Source organism: Eretmochelys imbricata, chromosome 6 (genome assembly GCF_965152235.1).
Source record: "Eretmochelys imbricata isolate rEreImb1 chromosome 6, rEreImb1.hap1, whole genome shotgun sequence".
Lineage (NCBI taxonomy): Eukaryota > Metazoa > Chordata > Testudines > Cheloniidae > Eretmochelys > Eretmochelys imbricata.
In genome coordinates, this window is record NC_135577.1 from 64,557,585 (window position 1) to 64,563,979 (window position 6,395).

The 6,395-nt window shown below is 43.9% G+C and overlaps 1 long non-coding RNA gene across 2 annotated transcripts; it reads right to left on the bottom strand.

Annotated features, from left to right (window-relative positions):
• Positions 1-331: 331 nt before the first annotated feature.
• On the bottom strand, positions 332-6,164 carry LOC144266746 (uncharacterized). 2 transcript variants are annotated; one of them, XR_013346496.1, is made up of 4 exons: positions 6,056-6,164; positions 2,994-3,120; positions 2,521-2,901; positions 332-1,081 (listed from the first exon to the last, which is right to left on the bottom strand). It is a non-coding gene; the product is annotated as an uncharacterized LOC144266746 (long non-coding RNA). The 2 variants fall into 2 exon arrangements; XR_013346495.1 differs by having other exon boundaries at positions 2,521-3,120.
• Positions 6,165-6,395: the final 231 nt, after the last annotated feature.

The window sequence follows — 6,395 nt, forward strand, 5'->3', positions numbered from 1 at the left end:
AGATAATGAAATCTCCTCCCCCTCCCAGAGCATGTCTTGTAGGGTTCTGCCCTCCATTTGCTCTGCTGTCTCTGTGTTCATACTACAACAGCAAGCAGGAGAAGGAGGAAGAGATCTGGCCATGAGCAAGTATACCTGCTCCTGTGGATGGTGTAGCTTTAAGCGATCCACACACCCAAACCCAGAGCAAGGAGAGCTCAGTAGGCACCGGGGGGCTGTTATACACAGAGGGGCAGAGTAAGGAGTCTGGCTTGGGTGGGGCGGGAGCCCTCAGGAAAGCACAGATCACCCAGCCACTAGAAAGAGAAAATAACCTTGCATGGTCCATGCATGAACAAACTAGCTTTATTAGCATTAAACAAACTAAAACTATTAAACTGCACTGAAACAATAGTAAAGAATAAAATTGTCAGACAACTAGAAGAACATAAATTATTGCGCAAAAGTCAACATTGTTTCTGTAAAGGGAGATCATGTCTTACTAATCTATTAGAGTTCTTTGAGGGGGTCAACAAACATGTGGACAAGGGGGATTCAGTGGGCATAGTGTTCTTAGATTTCCAGAAAGCCTTTGACAAGGTCCCTCACCAAAGACTCTTGCATAAATTAAGCCATCATGGGATAAGAGGGAAGATCCTTTCATGGATTGAGAACTGGTTAAAAGACAGGGAACAAATTGTAGGAATAAATGGTAAATTTTCAGAATGGAGAGGGGTAACTAGTGGTGTTCCCCAAGGGTCAGTCCTAGGATCAATCCAATTCAACTTATTCATAAATGATCTGGAGAAAGGGGTAAACAGTGAGGTGGCAAAGTTTGCAGAGGATACTAAACTGCTCAGAATAGTTAAGACCAAAGCAGACTGTGAAGAACTTCAAAAAGATCTCACAAAACTAAGTGATTGGGCAACAAAATGGCAAATGAAATTTAATGTGGATAAATGTAAAGTAATGCACATTGGAAAAAATAACCTCAACTATACATACAATATGATGGGGGCTAATTTAGCTACAACTAATCAGGAGAAAGATCTTGGAGTCAGCGTGGATAGTTCTCTGAAGACATCCACGCAGTGTGCAGCGGCTGTCAAAAAAAGCAAACAGGATATTAGGAATCATTAAAAAAGGGATAGAGAATAAGATGGAGAATATCTTATTGCCCTTATATAAATCCATGGTAAGCCCACATCTTGAATACTGCATACAGATGTGGTTCCCTCTTCTCAAAAAAAGATATACAGGCATTAGAAAAGGTTCAGAAAAGGGCAACTAAAATGAGTAGGGGTTTGGAATGGGTCCCATATGAGTAGAGATTAAAGAGGCTAGGACTTTTCAGCTTGGAAAAAAGGAGACTAAGGGGGGATATGATAGAGGTATATAAAATCATGAGTGGTATGGAGAAAGTGAATAAGGAAAAGTTATTTACTTGTTCCCATAATATAAGAACTAGGGGCCACCAATGAAATTAATGGGTAGCAGGTTTAAAACAAATAAAAGGAAGTTCTTCACTCAAAGCAGAGTTAACCTGTGGAACTCCTTGCCTGAGAAGGTTGTGAAGGCTAGGATTATAACAGGGTTTAAAAGAGAACTGGATAAATTCATGGAGGTTAAGTCTATTAATGGCTGTTAGCCAGGATGGGTAAGGAATGGTGTCCCTACCCTCTGTTTGTCAGAGGGTGGAGATGGATGGCAGGAGAGAGATCACTAGATCATTACCTGTTAGGTTCACTCCCTCTGGGGCACCTGGCATTGGCCACTGTTGGCAGACAGGATACTGGGCTGGATGGACCTTTGGTCTGACCCAGTATGGCCTTTCTTATGTTCTTAGGTTTATGAACATAGGAACTGCCATATCACATCAGACTATTGCTCCATCTAGGCCAATATCCTGCTCTGACTTATGAGAACAGCTAATGCTGGCTGCTTCTGAGAAAGGTAGAGCAGACCCGCTCCATTGTGCTGTGCCAGACGTCAGGTCCTTCTGACCCATGGCTTCCTTCCTGATTACTACAGTGATCATCTTATCCCCTGAAGTATGAGCTTTGATTACCATCATCACAATAGAGCTGGCTCTGAGTCTGCTGAAATTCACAGATAGTATCCCAGATAGATTTTCATCACCTGCATATCTGAGGTGTGGAAAGGAAGGGTATCCCAGATAGATTTTCATCACCTGCATATCTGAGGTGTGGAAAGGAAGGGTATCTAATCTGGCCCACACATGTTATGGGGTTGATGATGTGGGAAGGTTTAGCAGCTGTGACGGGTGTGGCTGGGGTCCTTGTCCCAGGCAGGGAGGTTTTGACTACTGAGTTTGTGCACTGGGACCCTCTTTTCTGCCCAAACTGCAGAGACAGAGTCCTGGAAAGGGAGAGGTGTGTGTGAAAGTGGCGAGGTTTTTGATCCTTGTTTTTTCTCTCTTGCAATGGTTGCACCCTATGCATTGTGGGAATGAGAGAATGGTGGCATGTCCAATGCAACTCCACTATTTCTTCCAGGGATGGGCTAAGGAGGTAGTCTTACCATCTGCATCTACACATGTCCACGCTCAGCGGAAGTCATTTCTGAAGCCAGAGAGCTGGGGCTCCTCTCTCTCTCTCCTTCCAGTTCAGCCATTTGGTGATGTGGAATTCCAGTGCCTCTTGTGATCAGCTCATACTCCAGGAAACCGTGGTTCTGAGCACGCACCCACATTCCAGAATCATTCCACAAGTCAGTACAATGAGAGAGGATGGAGAGGGGCTGCCACAGGGATGTGCCATTGCTGTCCTTTTTTCTAAGCATTTGTTTCTGCCTTTAACATCTAATCTCTCTAGGCATTTTTACTGCACTCATTCCTGTGGTATCTGAGCTCCCTGGTTGGGAATTTTTCAGTTAAACATTTTTCCATCAGAAAATGCTGATCTGTCAAAAACAGAATTTTTTTAAAAAAATTCTAATCTGAATACTGTCAAATACCTGCTATGTGATCGCATTGTTATGACATCACTACTTACAAGTCTGCAGTCTGGCACGGAAGAAAGAAATGAGAGGGTCTGGAGGGTTTTTTGTCCAAAGTCTCCTATGAGAGGGTGTTTCAGGAGGTTCAACCAACACAGGCACTCAGCTGGTTCTCAGCCTTTTCTATGGGTGACAGCATTATTTCATAGTAACTTCTCTTTTCCCAGGGCAGCTCCCATATAGAAGAGGAAACGCTGTGGTTTTTAATTTGACTGTCTCATCTGTAAGTTAAGTGACTTCTAGAGGGGGGGCCCTAGTGAGAAAATGTAAGAGGGCTGCTGTTTGTGCAAGCCTAATTGGAAGTATTTTTTATTTGTGAACAGTCCTCTTCTATCCTGAATGGAAACAAATGAAAACATTGTAATTGCCTAACACACTCCGACCTGCATTCTGGAACGTGTGTGACCCAACTCAGGGATGGAGCCAGAAATCCTAGAAAATTAGGGTTGGAAGAGTCCTCAGGAGGTCATCTAGTCCAACCCCCTGCTCAAATCAACAACTTGCTTTCAGGGAAGCAGTGCTAGTCTTCTCATTGATACACCTACACCTACAGCCCACAAAGCATATTTTAATCTTCCCATATGTTTCCTTAAGTTCTGTGTGTACTTAGTGCTTTACATTAAAAAAAAAATAACTGAGCATTTATTGCTGATTAAAACCCAAGGTGAATTTATATGCTAATTGCAGGTGCACAAGTTGCCTCCTAGTGAGATTCTAATTCAGCCCTCTTAACTACAGAGATTGTGCACTGCTGGCTAAGGGCTCTAGTTGGGAATGGTTAAATCATGATCTTATGACACCCTTCTAAGACTGCTTTTTATTCTTTCACTCTCAGCAGATGCTATAGTTAAAGTTGTGAAACATTTTCCATTATAATCCCCCATTTTCACATGCTCATAACTGTTTGAAACATTCATCATTGGGACTAAAATTTTTCGTGCTTGGTCTCTACTCCAAGTTGTTTGTTTTTAAAGCTTGAGCTAAATTACCATTATATCAATTCTTGAGTTATGGGGGTAGTATGAAAAAATACACAGTTCATACTATAGAAGATCATGCTACACCCATTTTTGCTATTGTTGCTTTAAACAAGATTCCAGTTTGAACTGTGAAACTTGCACAGCCATATTGCTTACTGAGGACTAGGGCCTTGCTTGGTTCAATGGGGAATATTAAAATAAAAAAGGTCTAGGCAATTGACATACTTTGTAGCATGCTCAGAAAGCATCTGCTAATAAATGAGGATAACCTAGTGAATACCCCCTTTGTGACACCACAATGCACATGCTCTCTGAGCAGGGGCTTGGGCAGGGATCCAAGAAGCCCCTGGGATACTTTGTGTGGGTCTCATGGAACCACACAGACAAAAATTCCCCTAATCCTTTTCTCTTTAAAATAGCAAAAAAAGCAGCCTTAAAGGCACATCATTAACTCAGAGAAATCACACTGGACTGGGACACAAATTGTATGTCTGTACGTACATCTTGTACCTGCTGTTGTTACTTGTCATACCTGAGATCACTATAGATGAAGATTAGAGAACAAGTCTCCTCCGCACACACATTTCCTGCATTTGTTTACCTTGTACATATGGCAGTACTGTGTGTCTGGTCAGTTTTACAGTTTCCCCATTGTTTGTGTGGGTCTTTCAGACAGCACATGGGAAACAAAAAAGGCAAATTCATCTCTACACCAGAACAGGGAGGTAAAATTACATCTCACATAGGCAAGGGCTTCTGAGGGCTAATTTGGACCTCAGTGAAGGGCTCCCAGGGCTGCCATAATCTGCAGACCTGTTGCAGGGGCCTCTATGGGCCACTGTGAGGGTGCAGGGCTACCCTAGCCATGCCCCTGCTTGTCTTGCATCACCCCCCTCCAGGTGCGCTGCAGAGCCGGCTCTGTGCCTGCTGAAGGGCTCTGTTTCTCCAAGGGGAATTCACCACACAGTCCCTTTGGCTTAGCTGGTGCAAAGTGGCTGCAGCAGGGGGGTGAATTCTTCCCTCGGTGTTTTGCTGTGAGATCTGCTTTTGCAGCGCAGTGACATCCTATCCCTTGGGCACTGCATGGGAGAGACCTCTATGTGCATCACTGCCTTTATGTTCAACTCTAATGAAAGCCTTCACTGGGAAAAAACCCAGTAATAATGGCAATTTAAAAAGAGCAATTAAAAGAAGAGTCTGGGCCCAATCCAACTCCTGCTGAAGTTAATGGCAAAACTACCACAGACTTTAATAGGAACAAGAGCTGGCCTGCTTTTTATTTGTCCCCATAATAAAGGTACAGCACAGGCACCTTCAACTCCCACGGCAGAATCTATTGCATGCTACGTAGCTCTATTCTAGAAATCAGCCCTCCTTCCCAAATCTTCCTCCCCAGTCCCAGGTAAAAGAGATGAGCTTTCTGGAGCTGTACAAGGCCTAACAGACTCTGGTTCTGCCAGATCAATGATAGGAGCGAATTAGAGACAAGGGCCCTCTCCTGAGAGAGCCCTGCCTCCACCCTTTTAAACAAAGGGAGCGTTAGCTGGCCTCAGTTCTGCCATTGCTCTGCTTCCAAGTGGTCTTTGAGAACGGCCCCTAGCAAAGCATGTAAATAATACTCTTTCAGTTGTGCAGCACCTTTCCTTCCAAAGGCTCCTGTGGGGGAGGGAAGAGGGTGTTGGAATTCAAGGGAGAAGGGCAGGGCAAAGGCAAGGCCTCGGGGAAGGGGCAGGACAAGGGTATTTGATTTTGTGCAATTAGAAAGTTGGTAACCCTACCTCTAGGTCACTACTGAATCATACCACAGCCTGGTGTTCAGGGACTCTGAAAATTTTTAACTGTGTAGGGAGCTTAGCCCTAGTGCCATGGCCAAATTCAAACTTGAAGAACTGTCTTTCCAACTTCCCTCTGGAGTGTCTACTGGAAACTGAATGCTTCGCTTGCTTCCTTAAATGTATGCTGTGTTGTTGTGCACGGGGCTACTAGAGGTGGCTGAACTTCACTGATAACAGAAGTGATCGCCGCACATGCGGTTAGTACAGGGCTTTGACCTTTGGAGTTTGTTGTGGGTCACCCACCTGGGAGATATGCATGGGAAATATTCTTTCAGATTTCTCGCTTCCTTTAAGCAGGGAGGAGGTTGTAATCCTGCAGCAATGTTCTTCATAAATTTTATCCTTTCCTCCAAAAATTTCATCCCCAGCTGTTACTGAAACAAGCTGAAAATCAAATCAAAACAGAACACTATGAATGGTCTTGGGGTCAAAGTAATTTGCAAACAGTCATCAGGTTTTGTTCTCGGAGGGCCTGATCCTTAGAAAGAATGACTGGTGCTACGGTTAAAAGCATTAGACTAGGACTGAGGAGACCCAGGTTCAATTTCTAGCTCTGCCAGAGACTCCTTATGCAAATCACTTA